Raw genomic sequence first — 16585 nt, 5'->3', positions numbered from 1 at the left:
CCAGGAATTCCCAGAATTATTTTTCTCTCTTTTTTCCTGGCAACTACTCCTTCCACATTTTTCAACCCACTTCAACCGTTCGACCATCCAAAAATTCCTTTTAATCAGGACAAAAAAAACAAAGTATATTTTTGAACTGGAAAAAATCCTGGTTTTCCCGAAATTCTTTAATGCCATTTCTCCATTAAAAATGTTACTACTTCAACATTTCTAGACCAATTTGAAAAATTCCAACACCAACCATTTCAAGTCATTCAGAACATTGGAGTCTTTTATAATTTTATAAAAATTCCCACTTTTCCCGAAATTCCCATGAAATTCCCATTAAAATAAATGGGCCATTTTTCAAAGTTCCACAATTCCCACATTTTTTTTATCCGATTCAAACCTTTCCAACTTCAAAACATTCAGCCTGTTCAGAAATGATGTGCTCCCTTTCAACAATTATAAAAATGTTTCTCATTCAAAATGAATTATCAATTTTTCAAACTTCCATAATTCCCAACCATTCCACCTTCAACACATTCAATTCATCCTGGAAATTCAAACAACCATTTTTCCACATTCAACAAATTTCCAGGAATTCCTGTTATTTTCTAACATTATTTCCAATATTTTATAGTGCGATGACTCCTTTCACATTTGTCAACCCGTTTCAACCGTTCCACTGTCAAAACATTCCTCTTATCACCAACCAATTCAGCTCATTCAGGACATTCATGCTCCTAATCATTTTTTTTTTTAAAAACCCTGCCTTTCCCAAAATTCCCAAATTTCCAGGAAGCTTTCATTGAAATAAATGGGACATTTTTCCAAGTTGCACAATTCCCACATTTTTCAACCGATTCAAACCATTCCAACATCAACACTTTTCACTCATCATGGACATTCACACTAACACTTTCCCGAGTTCCAAACAAACTTACGATTTTCCTGGAAATTCAAACTGTTCAACATTCAAAGTATTCCAACATTCAAACTATTCTTACATTCATACTATATTCTGTCAGCATTTCACTACAACTTCAGCATTGGAGCATTCACACCCAATTCCTTCAGGAATTGCCTCGTCTAGTTCCATGTATTTTATTATTCTATATGCAGTAAAAAAATTAAAACGTGCAAATATTATGGTAAAATTGTGATGACTGAGCTGCCAGTACAATCAAAATATTTTTGTTTTGTACAGCGTACATTAAAAAAACAATCAAATACATAGACAATTATACACGTTTTATATATACACATTTATATACAGACTGTATATCTTTTCTTACTGAATGTATTCGTTCTTTTTTCCATTTTGAGGGAAAAAATATGTACTGCATGAAATTGCATACCTTTGTAAACTTTATTAGTATCCAATATCGCAAGAAATATACTTTCCAAAGTTGTTTTTGTTGCTTAAATATCTGCTTGACTTATGATTTCAAAGCAAGTTAGTCATTGAACTGTACACTGTAAAATTGACATTATATTTCACGGTAAAAAAAAAAATACGGTGGTTTTTACAGCATATTACTGTAAATAAAATACAAAAATACCACAGTTTTTTCAGGTAAAATTCTGTCGACTGAGCTGCCAGTCTTTTTGCCATAAACTCTATGGTTGTTGTTTTTACAATGTATTACTGTAATGTAAAAACGGTAGCACATTTTTTACAGTAAAACAACTGCCGCCTCAGTTGCTAGATTAAAAAAAACAGTGGTACTGGTTTCCCATTTACAGTAATATGTTATAAAAACTACAATCGTACATTTCATGGTAAAAAACAAAACAAAAAAACTGTCAGCTCAGTTGCCAGAATTAAAAAAACAAAACTGTTACCTTTTTTCTCCTGACTGTGATATGTTGTAAAAAAATATTGTGGGGGTGGGGGGGCGTGGCATGCAGACCTGCAGCAAAACGAGGTGTGCCAGGACCGGCTTCAAGATCAGCGACAGGTGTGTGGATAGCCCACCTGGGCCTGATTATCTAATCACCTGTCGCTCTGTTAAAAAGGCAGCAGCCGGGGTTTGGGGGAGTTGGAGGTGGAGCTGGAGCGCGAGCGAGAGAGAAAGACAGAAGAAAAGACACTTGCTGAAAAGCCCAAACAAAAAGACTGTATTGTAAAATTAAAACAGTGTTCTAAAACCCTGAAAAGGAGCTGTCATGTCGGTGATTGGTGGTCCGAGGAACCCAGAGGGAAGAAACCTCCACAAATATATATATTTTTTAAAAGATGTATATTGTATAGTAAAAATCTATAGACTTTAATCTAAAATCTATAGATTTAATTTTTTTACAGTGTATATATAATAATCAAATGCATGGCAAATTCTGGAAATTATTCACTGTTACAATCGGCCCTCTGATGGCAGCCATAGCTGTGATGTGGCCCCCAGTTTGACACCCTTGATCTAGCTGTACACTGACTACTCTAAAGCACATTCCTTTCTACAGTATTGCCCCATGATAAGACACACTGTGATAAAATGGCTGCTGAAAAGTGAAGGCTGAGATCCTGTACTGTCGGAGTGGGTGGCAGTATACTGCCGGTTTGAAGTGATACTGCAAAAGTTTCTGCGTATATCGATGAATTTGTACGGCACTATCGTTGGAGCCATGCTATTTCATTCTATTTATGTTCAAGGGGCCATCCTGAAGTAGCCACTCTGGGTGGGTGTACATATCGGATGGGAATTACACATCCCACAGTGGAGGCGTTTTTTTTCAGAGGACTAAAAAAAAAAACGGTGCACTTGACGACGGATGTTTTGCGTGTGTGTGTGGAATAGCGAAAATCAAACAAAGACACACGCAGCTGTGAAGAACGCAGAGTATGTTGCGGTTTGGATAGGATGTACAATTCAAGGAATCCCTTTGTATCAGAGGTGTCAAACTGCTTTTCATTGGGGGCCACATCACAGCTATGGCTGCCATTAGAGGGTCGATTGTAACAGTGAATAACATCCCAATTTCTATGTATTTGATTAGTATATATACAATGTAGAAAAAAATGTGTAGATTTTACAGTAAAAAACAACTGGCCACGGAGTCACCAGAATTGTACTATAAACTAGATGAGGCATTTCCTGAAGGAATTGTGTGTGAATGCTCCAATGCTGAAGTTGAAGTGAAATGCTGACAGAATGTAGTCTGAATGTAAGAATACTTTGAACGTTGGAATGGTTCAAATGTTGAAGGATTTGAATTTCCAGGAAAAACGGAATTTCGTTTGGAATTTGGGAAATTGTTAGTTGGATGAGTGGAATGTGTTGATGTTGGAATGGTTTGAATAGTTTGAAGAACGTGGGAATTGTGGAACTTGGAAAAAGATGTCCAATTCATTTCAATAGGAACTTCCTGGAAATTTGGGAATTTTGAGAAAAGCGGGGATTAAAGAAAAAATATTAGGAGATTGAATGTCCTGAATGAGCTGATTTGGTTGGTATTGGAATTGTTTAAATCGGTGAAGAAATTTTGAAGTAGTAACAGTTTTTTAATTGAGAATTTGTATTATGGAATTCCTGGAAAACCAGGTATGTTTTTAGTTCCTAAACCAGTGGTTCTCAACCTTTTTTCAGTGATGTACCCCCTGTGAAGATGTTTTATTTCAATTACCCCCTAATCAGAGCAAATCATTTTTGGTTGAAAAAAGGAGATAAAGAAGTAAAATACAGCACTTTGTCATCAGTTTCTGATTTATTAAATTAAAATATTGCTCATTTGTAGTGGTCTTTCTTGAACTATTTGGAAAAAAATATATAAAAATAACAAAAAACTTGTTGAAAAATAAACAAGTGACTCAATTATAAATAAAGATTTCTACACATAGAAGTAATCATCAACTTAATGTGCCCTCTTTGGGGATTGCAATAGAGATCCATCCGGACATCTGGATTCTAAACATTTCTTCACAAAAAAAGAAATCTTTAACATCAATATTTATGGAAAATGTCCACAAAAAATCTAGCTGTCAACACTGAATATTGCATTGATGATCACAGTTTATGAACTTACATTCATATTTTGTTGAAGTGTTATTCAATAAACATATTCATGAAGGATTTTTGAATTGTTGCTATTTTTTAGAATATTTAAAAAAAATCTCACGTACCCCTTGGCATACCTTCAAGTACCCCCAGGGGTACGCGAACCACTGTCCTAAACTAACTTGTTGTTTTTTTTCTCTGACTAAGAAAAATGTTTTGACGGTGGAACAGTTGAAATGGGATTAAAAAAGGAAAAGAAGTTAAATGAAAAAGGTTGAAAATAGGGTTAGAAAAAAAAAGGAATTCCTGGAAATGTGTTGAATGTAGAAAACTGATAGTTTGAATGTCTCAGCTGAGTTGAATGTGGTGAGGGTGGAATGGTTTGAATCGGTTGAAGAATGTGGGAATTGTGGAACTTGTAAAAAAAAATGTCACATTCATTTCAATGGGAACTTTCTGGAAATTTGGGGAAAATTTAAAAAATATATATATATCAGGAGCATGAATCTCCTGAATGAGCTGAATTGGTTGGTGTTGGAATTGTTTAAATCGGTCAAGAAATGTTGAAGTAGTAACAGTTTTTTAATTGAGAATTTGTATTATGGAATTACTGGAATTTCTGAAACAATGTATGTGTCTAGGTCCTAAACCAACTTATTTTTTTACCCTGACTAAGAAAAATGTCTTGACGGGGGAACAATTGTAATGGAATTAAAAAAGGAAAAGGAGTAGTCAAATGAAAAAGGTTGGAAATAGGGTTAGAAAAAAAAAGGTATTCCTGGAAATTTGTTGAACGTAGAAAAATAGTAGTTTGAATGTCTCAGATGAGTTGAATGTGGTGAGGGTGGAATGGTTTGAATCAGTTGAAGAATGTGGGAATTGTAGAACTTTGAAAAATGGATAATACATTTTAAATGGGGAAAAATAAAAAATAAAAAGGAATTATGAGTAATCTGTGATTTTTTAAAAATTGCTGCCTAGCACACAATTCCCAAACAGGCATGAATAAAAGTTGAAACAGTTTGAATCGGATGAAAAATGTGGGAATTGTGGAACTTTGTAGAATTTCCCATGTCCCAAAGGAATTATGGGAAAATCGGGAATATTTTGTGAAAATGGCAAAGAAAAACTTCTGAATGAATTGAAATGGTTGATGTTGAAATTTTTCAAATCGGTCCAGAAATGTCAAAGTAGTAACATGTTGAATTGAAAAATAGTATTAAGGAGCTCCTCGGTGGCAAGGCCCCAGGGGTGGACGAGATCCGCCCGGAGTTCCTTAAGGCTCTGGATGCTGTGGGGCTGTCTTGGTTGACAAGACTTTGCAGCATCGCGTGGACATCGGGGGCGGTACCTCTGGATTGGCAGACCGGGGTGGTGGTTCCTCTCTTTAAGAAGGGGGACCGGAGGGTGTGTTCCAACTATCGTGGGATCACACTCCTCAGCCTTCCCGGTAAGGTTTATTCAGGTGTACTGGAGAGGAGGCTACGTCGGATAGTCGAACCTCGGATTCAGGAGGAACAGTGTGGTTTTCGTCCTGGTCGTGGAACTGTCGACCAGCTCTATACTCTCGGCAGGGTTCTTGAGGGTGCATGGGAGTTTGCCCAACCAGTCTACATGTGCTTTGTGGACTTGGAGAAGGCATTCGACCGTGTCCCTCGGGAAGTCCTGTGGGGAGTGCTCAGAGAGTATGGGGTATCGGACTGTCTTATTGTGGCGGTCCGTTCCCTGTACGATCAGTGCCAGAGCTTGATTCGCATTGCCGGCAGTAAGTCGAACACATTTCCAGTGAGGGTTGGACTCCGCCAAGGCTGTCCTTTGTCACCGATTCTGTTCATAACTTTTATGGACAGAATTTCTAGGCGCAGTCAAGGCGTTGAAAGGTTCCGGTTTGGTAACCGCAGGATTAGGTCTCTGCTTTTTGCAGATGATGTGGTCCTGATGGCTTCATCTGACCGGGGTCTTCAGCTCTCGCTGGATCGGTTCGCAGCCGAGTGTGAAGTGACCGGAATGAGAATCAGCACCTCCAAGTCCGAGTCCATGGTTCTCGCCCGGAAAAGGGTGGAGTGCCATCTCCGGGTTGGGGAGGAGACCCTGCCCCAAGTGGAGGAGTTCAAGTACCTAGGAGTCTTGTTCACGAGTGAGGGAAGAGTGGATCGTGAGATCGACAGGCGGATCGGTGCGGCGTCTTCAGTAATGCGGACGTTGTACCGATCCGTTGTGGTGAAGAAGGAGCTGAGCCGGAAGGCAAAGCTCTCAATTTACCGGTCGATCTACGTTCCCATCCTCACCTATGGTCATGAGCTTTGGGTCATGACCGAAAGGATAAGATCACAGGTACAAGCGGCCGAAATGAGTTTCCTCCGCCGTGTGGCGGGGCTCTCCCTTAGAGATAGGGTGAGAAGCTCTGCCATCCGGGAGGAACTCAAAGTAAAGCCGCTGCTCCTCCACATCGAGAGGAGCCAGATGAGGTGGTTCGGGCATCTGGTCAGGATGCCACCCGAACGCCTCCCTAGGGAGGTGTTTAGGGCACGTCCAACCGGTAGGAGGCCACGGGGAAGACCCAGGACACGTTGGGAAGACTATGTCTCCCGGCTGGCCTGGGAACGCCTCGGGATCCCCCGGGAAGAGCTAGACGAAGTGGCTGGGGAGAGGGAAGTCTGGGTTTCCCTGCTTAGGCTGTTGCCCCCGCGACCCGACCTCGGATAAGCGGAAGATGATGGATGGATGGATGGATATTAAGGAATTCCTGGAATTTCGGGAAAACTGGGAATTTTTGTTTAGTGTGTTTTTTGTCCTGATTAAGAGAAATGTTTTGACTGTGGGACGGTTGAAATGGGTTAAAAAAAATGTGGGAGGAGTTGTCTTCAGAAAAAAGGGTGGAAATGGGGCTCTGGAAAACCAGGAATTCAGCAAAATCCTGGAATTTTTTTGAACTTGGAAAAATGGTACTATGAATTTCCAGGGGGAGTGGAATGTGTTGAAGGTGGAATGGTTTGAATCGGTTAAACAATGTGGAAATGGTGGAAGTTTGAAGAATGGCCAACTCATTTTGAATGGGAACAATGTCCCGGAAAACCTGGAATTCTGTGAAATCTGGGAATTTGTCAAGGGAAAGCCCGCAATTCCCAGATAGGCTGAACAGTTTCAAGTTCAAACGGTTTGAATCGGGTGCAAAATATGAAAAGGTAGAGTGCGCCACAATCTGGAGAAGAAGAATTTGAAGAAGTTAAATAAATGGATTCATTTTGGAGTAGAAAACCATATTTGTGAATGTTTTGGTGCATTCACATAAATATTGAGCTTTTTTTATTTTATTTTATTTTTACAACATATCACGGTCAATAGAAAAACATTGCCACTGTTTTTCGTGTTTTTAGTCCATGTCAGAAAAGCAACACATTTAGCCTAACAGCACCAATTTTGTCAAGAGCAGTGGTCAGAAATTCAACAAGAAGCTTGTGGATGGCTACCAGAAGCGCCTTATTGCAGGTAAACTTGCCAATGGACATGTAAGAAAAATATAACATTGCTGTACGTATACTTTTGACCCAGCACATTTGCTCACATTTTCAGCCGACCCATAATAAATTCATAAAAGAAGCAAACTTCATCCATCCATTTTCTACCGCTTATTCCCTTTCAGGGTCGCGGGGGGCGCTGGCGCCTATCTCAGCTACAATCGGGCGGAAGGTGGGGTACACCCTGGACAATTCGCCACCTCATCGCAGGGCCAACACAGATAGACAACATTCACACTCACATTCACACACTAGGGCCAATTTAGTGTTGCCAATCAACCTATCCCCAGGTGCATGTCTTTGGAAGTGGGAGGAAGCCGGAGTACCCGGAGGGAACCCACGCATTCACGGGGAGGACATGCAAACTCCACACAGTAAGATCCCGAGCCTGGATTTGAACCCAGGACTGCAGGACCTTCGTATTGTGAGGCAGACGCACTAACCCCTCTGCCACCGTGAAGCCCAAAGAAGCAAACTTCATGAATGTTTTTTGTGACCAACAAGTATGGGTTCCAATTACTCTATCACAAAAAAATTGAGTAGTAGAAATAATTGGACACTCAAGATATGACATTAAGTCCTTCAGAAGTGTATGTAAACTTTTGACCATGACTGTATATACACGTATACATATTTACATATCTCCGGCTGGTTCCTCGCTATGAGGATCAAGGGACGGGGAGCGTCTGCAGGCCAGTTGATGGCTGTAGAGGCTGATGCACGAAGTGCAGGCCCTGCTGTAACGGGCAGACCTAAGTGTTGATGAGGGGTGAAGCCTGGCTGGTCCTTCTCTCCTTGCGTTTCCTCCTCTTTTCTGCTGCACTCCAAGCTGTGGCTTGCACTGCGCAAGACATTGCGCCAGTTGTCACGATCACTCGCCTCCTGCTGCCATTTCTGGTGTGGGATTTTGGCGAGGAACAGTTGGTCTTTGTGCCGCTTTTTTGGTTCGCAACGACAGCGTTTGCCCTCCTTCAACTTGCAGAAGAAGACTGCTATCGGTATCCTCGAGTCTTCCATTCTGCCAACGGAGTTGCTGTGATAGCAATGTAGCCTCGAGACTGGGCAGCCGAACTCGCTGAAGGACTTCCTCGTAGGTGACATACTCCTGCCACTTTATACCCAGGATGTATAATGCAGGCGGCTTTGATTGAATCGCTCCAGCAGCCTGGTCTACTTACAGTATAGCACTCAGGTCTCGCAGCCGTGCAATAGGGTAAAGATCACTACCGCCCGGTTAATCTGGATCTTGGTTGAAAGGCGGAGAGAGTGGTTCTGCCAAACTCTCTTGTGCCTGTTGTCGAGGTCTTTGCTGACGGTTGCATCATTGGAGATGACACTGCCAAGGTACATGAAGTGCCCCACCGCGCTCAGGCTGGTGCTCTCAATGTTGATATGGGGTCGACTGTAGGCTCCTCTAGGGGTCGGCCGGTACAGCACTCCCGTTTTCCTCAGGCTGGTGGTGAGGCCAATGGTCTTGACAGCCTTGGCAAAACGGTCGACAATGTATTGCAGGGCACAGTCGTCTGCAAACAGCAGCTCGACGATCAGCGTCTCCAAGGTCTTGGTGTGGGCAAGCAGACGGCGCGGATTGAAGACGCTGCCGTCTGTTTTTAAGCGGATGAGGATGCCGTCCGCCAGGTCTTCCCTCGTCTCCCTCAGCATCATGCTAAAGAAGATGGAGAAGAGAGTTGGCGCGAGGACACAATGGGGAAGCTGTCCGAGAAGGCGCCATTGTGCTTGACCTGGCCCACCTGACCTTCGTGCAGCTGACGGAGAATGGTTGGGAACTTTGGAGGGCAGCCCAGACACTCAAGTGTCTTCCATAGACCTTCCCTGCACACAGTATCAAAGGCCTTGGTCCGATCAATGAAAGCTGCGAATAGGCCCATGTTTTGCTCCCGGCACTTCTCCTGGATCTGAAGAAGAACAAAAATCATGTCTGTTGTCCCCCTGTTGGCCCGGAAGCCATACTGACTCTCTAGTGCGTTCTCCTCGGTGATGGTGGGAATCTGCATGTTGAGAAGGAGACGCGCCAAGATCTGGTCTGCTATAGAGAGGAGGGTGATGCCACGGTAGTTGGAGCAGTCTGATTTCTCTCCTTTGTTCTTGTAGAGACAGACTATGATGGCATCTTGGAAATCATCCCAGCCCTTGGTGAAGAGGTAATGGAGACAGTCCATAACTTTTTCGCTGTCGTGCAGGTAAACCCCTGGTGGTATGTCGTAGATTTCTAGGGACTTTCCTGGACTCATCTGTTGGACCGCCTTCTTCACCTCCTTTATCGTCGGCAGATTGTCAAGCTCTGTCCTCACTTCTGCTTGGGGGATCTTAAGCAAAGAAGACTACGTTCCCATCCTCGCCTACAGTCGTGAGCTTTGGGTTATGACTGAAATGACAACATCTCGGGTACATGCGGCCGAAATGAGCTTAGAGATTGGGTGAGAAGCTCTGTCATCCGAGAAGAGCTCAAAGTAAAGCCGCTGCTCCTCCACATGGAGAGGAGCCAGATGAGGCGGTTCGGGCATCTGGTCAGGATGCCACCTGAACGCCTCCTTTGGGAGGTGTTTCAGGCACGTCCGACCGGTAGGAGGTCACGGGGAAGACCCAGCACACGTTGGGAAGACTATCTCTCCCGGCCGGCCTGGGAACGCCTAGGGATCCCCCGGGAGGAGCTGGACGAAAAGGCTGGGGAGAGGGAAGGCTGGGCTTCCCTGCTTAGGCTGCTGCCCCAGCGACCCGACCTCAGATAAGCGGAAGAAGATGGATGGATGGAGAGAAATATATATATATATATATATATATATATATATATATATGTGTATAAGTTATACCGTAATGGGAAACAGGCACTTTTTCCCCTTCCGCCCAACGTAAAAATAAAATTATACAACCATATATATATATTATATATATATTTGATATATATATATTTTTTGGGGTGGGATTTTAAAAATATAAATATAAAATATGTGCATACATTATAGCATATTAGTATAAAACAAATAAAATACATTGAAAATTTACCAAAAAAAAATCTAATAAATGACAAATAAACAGTGTAGTGAGTCACATCTGAATTACTTAACGAAACCCACAGGCTTTAACTGGATAAAAATAAGAGTACACATGTCGTTATTCCAACAGACAACTAAAATGAATCCATGGAAACTTTCCATACATTGATAATGGAGTCCAGTCTGGTAACAAGCATGGAGTGCTGTAACTGTAGCTGCTGTCATGTGACCATGCAGGTAAGCGTGAGGACAACAACAAAGGAGCAATAACGTCTCCACATGATGAATATTTTTAGAAGACTGGACTGCTTTTGATGATTTCACACCTGGCAAAAATGTAAACAGCAAAAGAACAAAAAGACGGCTAAAGCTGTTTAACTTTAGATCTTGATCCAGCCCAGAATGTTGCGGGCTTACGTAACGACTCCTGAGGAAAGCCTAATCCAGAGCCGGCCCCGTCACCTTGGTGTCACGTAAACAAATAACGCACCAAAAATCGGGGCCAATATTGGAGTGATTTGAAGAGTTTTTCCAAAAAGATGGCAGAGCAAGGACAAACAAGCTCATGGAAACATAACGATTGGCATTTACAGCAGCTTTTACTCATTTGCCTCCGGTTGAGGAGTCGGGAGGGAAGGTGGTCGCAGTCTGGTTGTTGTGAGCAATCAGTAGTCATTTGTTCGACTTCTTTAGTTATACTAGTGGTGATCCTCAAGGCACCCCTTTAGGCCCTCTTCTTTTTGGCAATTTTTTCCTTAAAACTATGTTTTTGTTCTAGATATTCTACTTAAAATGCAGTCAGTATTCATGTGTTCAACTTATTTAGTTATACTAGTGGCTTTCCTCAAAGCACCTCTTCAAGCCCTCTTCTTTATGGCAATTTTTTTTCCTTAAAACTACGTATTTTTTTTCTAGATCTTTAACTTAAAATGCAGTCAGTAGTCATTTGTTCAACTTCTTTAGTTATACTAGTGGTGTTCCTCAAGGCACCCCACTGAGTCGTCTTCTTTTTTTGGCAATTTCTTTCTTAAAAGTAAGTTTTGCCCAAGATTGTTTACTTATAATGCAGTCAGTAGTCATTTGTTAAAGGGGAACATTATCACCAAACCTATGCAAGCGTCAATATATACCTTGATGTTGCAGAAAAAAGACGATGTATTTTTTTAACTGATTTCCCAACTCTAAATGGGTGAATTTTGCCGAATCAAACACCTTTCTGTTTATCGGTCTTGTAGCAATGACGTCAGAACGTGACGTCACCGAGGTAATGCACCCGCCATTTTCATTTTCACATTAAAAACACCGGGTCTCAGCTCTGTTATTTTCCGTTTTTTCGACCATTTTTTGGAACTTTGGAGACATCATGCCTCGTCGGTGTGTTGTCGGAGGGTGTAACAACACTAACAGAGACGGATTCAAGGTGCACCACTGGCAAGAAATCTGCCGCCAGACCCCCATTGAATGTGCCAGAGTGTCTTCACATTTGACCGGCGATGCTAAGACAGACATGGCACAGAGATGTATGGATAACCTGCAGATGCATTTGCAACGATTAAGTCAACGAAATCACAAAGGTGAGTTTTGTTGATGTTGTTGACTTATGTGCTAATCAAATTTATTTGGTTGCAGCAAGACTGCAAGCTAATCGATGCTAACATGCTACGCTAATCGATGCTAACATGCTATTTACGCTAGCTGTATGTACATTTGAAACTAGATACCCACATTTAATGCGAAACAAACACTTACCAATCGACAGATTTAAGTTGCTCCAGTGTCACAAGATGCGAAAGTCCTGATCGTTTGGTCCGCACATTTTACCGGCGATGCTAATAAGGCAGCCATGCTATGGGCCACTTCATTAGGTACACCCATGCTACGGCCGAATAGCGTCAATAGCTATTCGCTCAAGAGCTTCAGTTTCTTCTTCAATTTCGTTTTCGCTATCTGCCTCCATACTCCGACCATCTGTTTCGATACATGCGTAATCTGTTGAATCGCTTAAGCCGCTGAAATCCGAGTCTGAATCCGAGCTAATGTCGCTATATCTTGCTGTGGTAACCGCCATGTTGTTTGTATTGGCAGCACTGTATGACGTCACAGGGAAATGGACAGTCGCATCACAAATAGCGGAAAAAAAAATAAGCCACTGGGAACTGATTTTTATTGTTTTCAACCCTTTTGAAATTGTGATAATGTTCCCCTTTAAACTTCTTTAGTTATACTTGTGGTGTTCTTCAAGGCACCCACTTAAGTCCTCTTCTTTTCGGCAAATTATTCCGTAAAACTGTTTGTGCTCTAGATTGTTTGCTTAAAATGCAGTCAGGAGTTATTTGTGCGACTTCTTTAGTTTGACTAGTCATGTTCCTCAAGGCACCCCTATAAGTCCTCGTCATTTTTGGCAATTTTTTCTGTAAAACTAAATTTTTGCTCAAGATATTTTACTTAAAATGCAGTCAGTAGTCATTTGTCCAACTTCTTTAGTTATACTAGTAGTGTTCCTCAAGGCACCTCTTTAAATCTTCTTCTTTTTGGCAATTTTTTCCATAAAACTACATTTTTCTCTCGGGATATTTTACTTAAAATGCAGTCAGTAGTCATTTGTTCAACTTCTTTAGTTAGACTAGTGGTGTTCCTCAAGGCACCCCTTTAAGTCCTCTTCTTTTTTGGCAATTTCTTCCATCAGAGTAAGTTTTTGCCCTAGATTGTTTACTTCAAATGCAATCAGTGGTCATTAGTTCAACTTCTTTCGTTATACTAGTGGTTTTCTTCAAGGCACTCCTTTAAGTCCTCTTCTTTTTGTTCCTTAAAACTAAGTTTTTGCTCTTGATCGTTCACTTAAAATGCAGTCAGTAGTAATTGGTTCAACTTCTTTAGTTGCATATATATATATATCACTTTTTTTTTAAGTAGACTTGATTATACAATTAAAAACTTTACATTTACAAAATTTTACCTTAAAATTGTGTTGTTGTTTTTTTATTTCTTAAGACATTTTACAGTACATATAAAAACAGTACCACTGTATTTTTTTGTTGTTTTTTACAGAAAAAGCTGGCAGCTGAGTTGCCAGAATTGTACATTGTTTTTTACAACATTATCTTGTTAATGGAAAACCAGTACAAGTTTTTTTTTTTTTTCTGGCAACTTAGGTGCCATTTTTTCCTACCGTAAAAACAAATGTACCCTTCTTTCCATTTACAGTAACACACCGGTAAAAACAAGATTTTATAGTCAAAATATGGCAGCTCAGTCAACAGAATTTTAACGCCAAAAGTCTTTTTTTTTTTCAATTCACAGCAATATTCTGTAGAGAACCCTATGAAATGTATCGTCATTTGTATTATTTTGATGGGTAGTTTGTTGTAAAGTTAAGTATTTTTATTTAGACACAAACATGTTTGGAAAGTATGATAATATACTGTATTATTTGTTGCAATATTGGATACTACTACAGTTTAAAGGCATGCAATTTCAAGCAGTACATACATTTTTTTTGTCAAAATGAAAAAAAAAAAAATTCATTTAGTGAAACAATATTAAATACTTAATTGACACATTTCCAGGTGTTTGCGTGCCAGAAAAAAATGATGCCGCGGGGCCAGATCTGAGTTTGACACCTTAGATCGAAGTGAGTAAAACAACCAAACACATACCTGCATTGTGTTTAAATCACAAAAGGAGACAGACGTGTTTGTGAGCGCCTTCACTGCCAAACATGCCTAGATGAAAACAATGCATTTTCAGTACATATGGCAGAAGGATGTATCGGCACGCGCATGCGCACACGCAGACACACAGGGACCGGGGAAAAAACTAGAGTGCTGGCTTGCTATTTGACTTGCTTTTCCCTCGCCCAAAATGTCCTCAAAACTACATTACACTCGGTGAAATAAGACAATAAACTTTTCTTACGATCATTACATCAACATTCTTTGTGCTGGGTGGTTATTTTAACACCCAAAAAGTAACTTTTCAGCCTCCATTGCTCCCACTCATGCACCTACCTCAGCCAGGTGCCAAGCAGACTGAATGGGGAGACGCGGCAACGACGTCACATCCTCTACCTTTCAAAATAAAGCTCCGTACTTTGATGAAAATATAGGAAGTATCAAAATAAAACCACAACTGTTCAATAAAATCTCAAATAATTATGAAGGGAATCTAAATCGAGATGCGGGAAACAGATTTTGGTCGAATTTACACACAAATAAAAACATTGTTAGGTTGACAAAATAAATAGAGTAAAAACAAATGTCTAGTGTAAAAGACGCTGGATGCAAATCTGCTGAATTTCCCTGGTTCAAATTGTCTGAGAAAAAGTTTAATCTCTTACTATTAACCAGTTCATGCTCAAGGACTAAAACTAGTCTCTATTTGGTAATGTTGCAATTTTCGATGCCATCAATTACCATGAATTGATTAACATGGACCCCGACTTAAACAAGTTGAAAAACTTATTCGGGTGTTACCATTTAGTGGTCAGATGTACGGAATATGTACCGTACTGTGCAATCTACTAATAAAAGTTTCAATCAATCAATCAATCAATCAATCAAATAAATTGACTCAAAAAAACAAAAGTTAAGTACGGGTCCACCTTTCCAAATATGCGCTAGCTTGACGCTAATATAACCTTGGCTTTGCTATTGGCATGCTGCTGATTAGCATTAGCGATTTTACATGGAGATTTCAACACCACAAAATGTGTGAATGAAGACTACAATTAAAATGCATGCAGATTTCAATCATGTGTAGTGAAGATAATACTTGCAATATTAACACTTTTTAGGGCGCAACAAAAATCAACTATACACTACTGCCACTAAAAATCTTGGAGTTGCTACTGTGACCGCATCTTAATGTCTTACAGTAGGAATGGGATGCATATCACCCCATTTGTCGCCGTTGACCTGACACATGAAATGCGACAATTTAGGAGGGTGCCCTATCCATCCACTTCAGCCTGCCAGATGGCAAGAGACCGTTCAATATCTCAAAATGTGTTTTCAACTTTCAACTTTGACCACAGCATTAGTTGCTACGAAGTGTGACGCTTTCCATCGTTTTCAGCAGACTGCATTGCAAAATGATTACACCTCTCTCACGCTAAATCCACCCGGGAAAGGGTCCATATGAATCCCTTTCCTACTGTACTTTCGAGTGAGACTCGGAAATATCATAACATAAATGTTATGATAACATAAAATATTACCGCCGCACCAGCAGTGGAAATATTCGACTCATTTTTAAATGTTGCAATAAAAAATTAGATTTTGACAAAAAAATACAAAAAAAAAAAATATATATATACATATATATATATATATATATATATATATATATATATATATATATATGCACACTTTTAGGGCACGACAAAAAACAACTATACACTACTGCCATTAAAAATGTTGGACTTGCTACGAATGTTATGATAAAACTAAATATTACAGCCGCACCAGCAGTGGAAATAATCGGCTCATTTTTAAATGTTGCAATAAAAAATGAGATTTTAACTAAAAAAATACAAATACAAATATATATATATATATATATATGTATATATATATAGTAGTGTATAGTTGTTTTTTGTCGTGTCCTAAAAGTGTGCATATATATATTAGGGGTGGGCAAATTAATGCGTTAATTACGAGTTAACTCATCAATCTATTAACGTCGACAATTATTTTATCGCGCATTTGTTGTTTACATGCTTTTATTTTGTTAACGCCTTTTCTTATAAAGATGGCGGCGCCCGGACGGGCCTCGGCGTGGAGGGGCTGTTGGTAAAGATGGAACATTTGGCAAAAATACCGGACAATTCTGCAAATTTCATGGCTGGCTTACAGCGTGGTCACTCCGGGATCACTTACGACCGCCAGACAATTCTGGATGTGGATAGATCGGGCCGTTTTGGACTGAATGACGCGTGCTTGCTAGACCGGCTAGCTAGCATGGGAATACTTTGTCGGCTACATCCAGCAGCCTGTGAAGCAGCGGAGTATATGTGTTGTCTGTCTATTTATGAATAATGCAGACCAGGAGTGTTGGCTGAGTTCTTAACGTTTGCTTTCAG

At 40.5% G+C, this 16585-nt stretch overlaps 1 protein-coding gene across 1 annotated transcript in view; it reads right to left on the bottom strand.

Annotated features, from left to right (window-relative positions):
* The window catches only part of ntn1b (netrin 1b), a 180248-nt gene that overhangs the window by 102593 nt on the left and 61070 nt on the right, over positions 1-16585 (bottom strand). The gene's annotated exons all lie outside the window — the stretch shown is intronic.

This window comes from Nerophis ophidion, linkage group LG23 (assembly GCF_033978795.1).
Source record: "Nerophis ophidion isolate RoL-2023_Sa linkage group LG23, RoL_Noph_v1.0, whole genome shotgun sequence".
Classification (NCBI taxonomy): Eukaryota; Metazoa; Chordata; class Actinopteri; order Syngnathiformes; family Syngnathidae; genus Nerophis; species Nerophis ophidion.
Note: the sequence above shows the minus strand (reverse complement) of the source record. Positions and strands in the feature narration are given on the sequence as shown.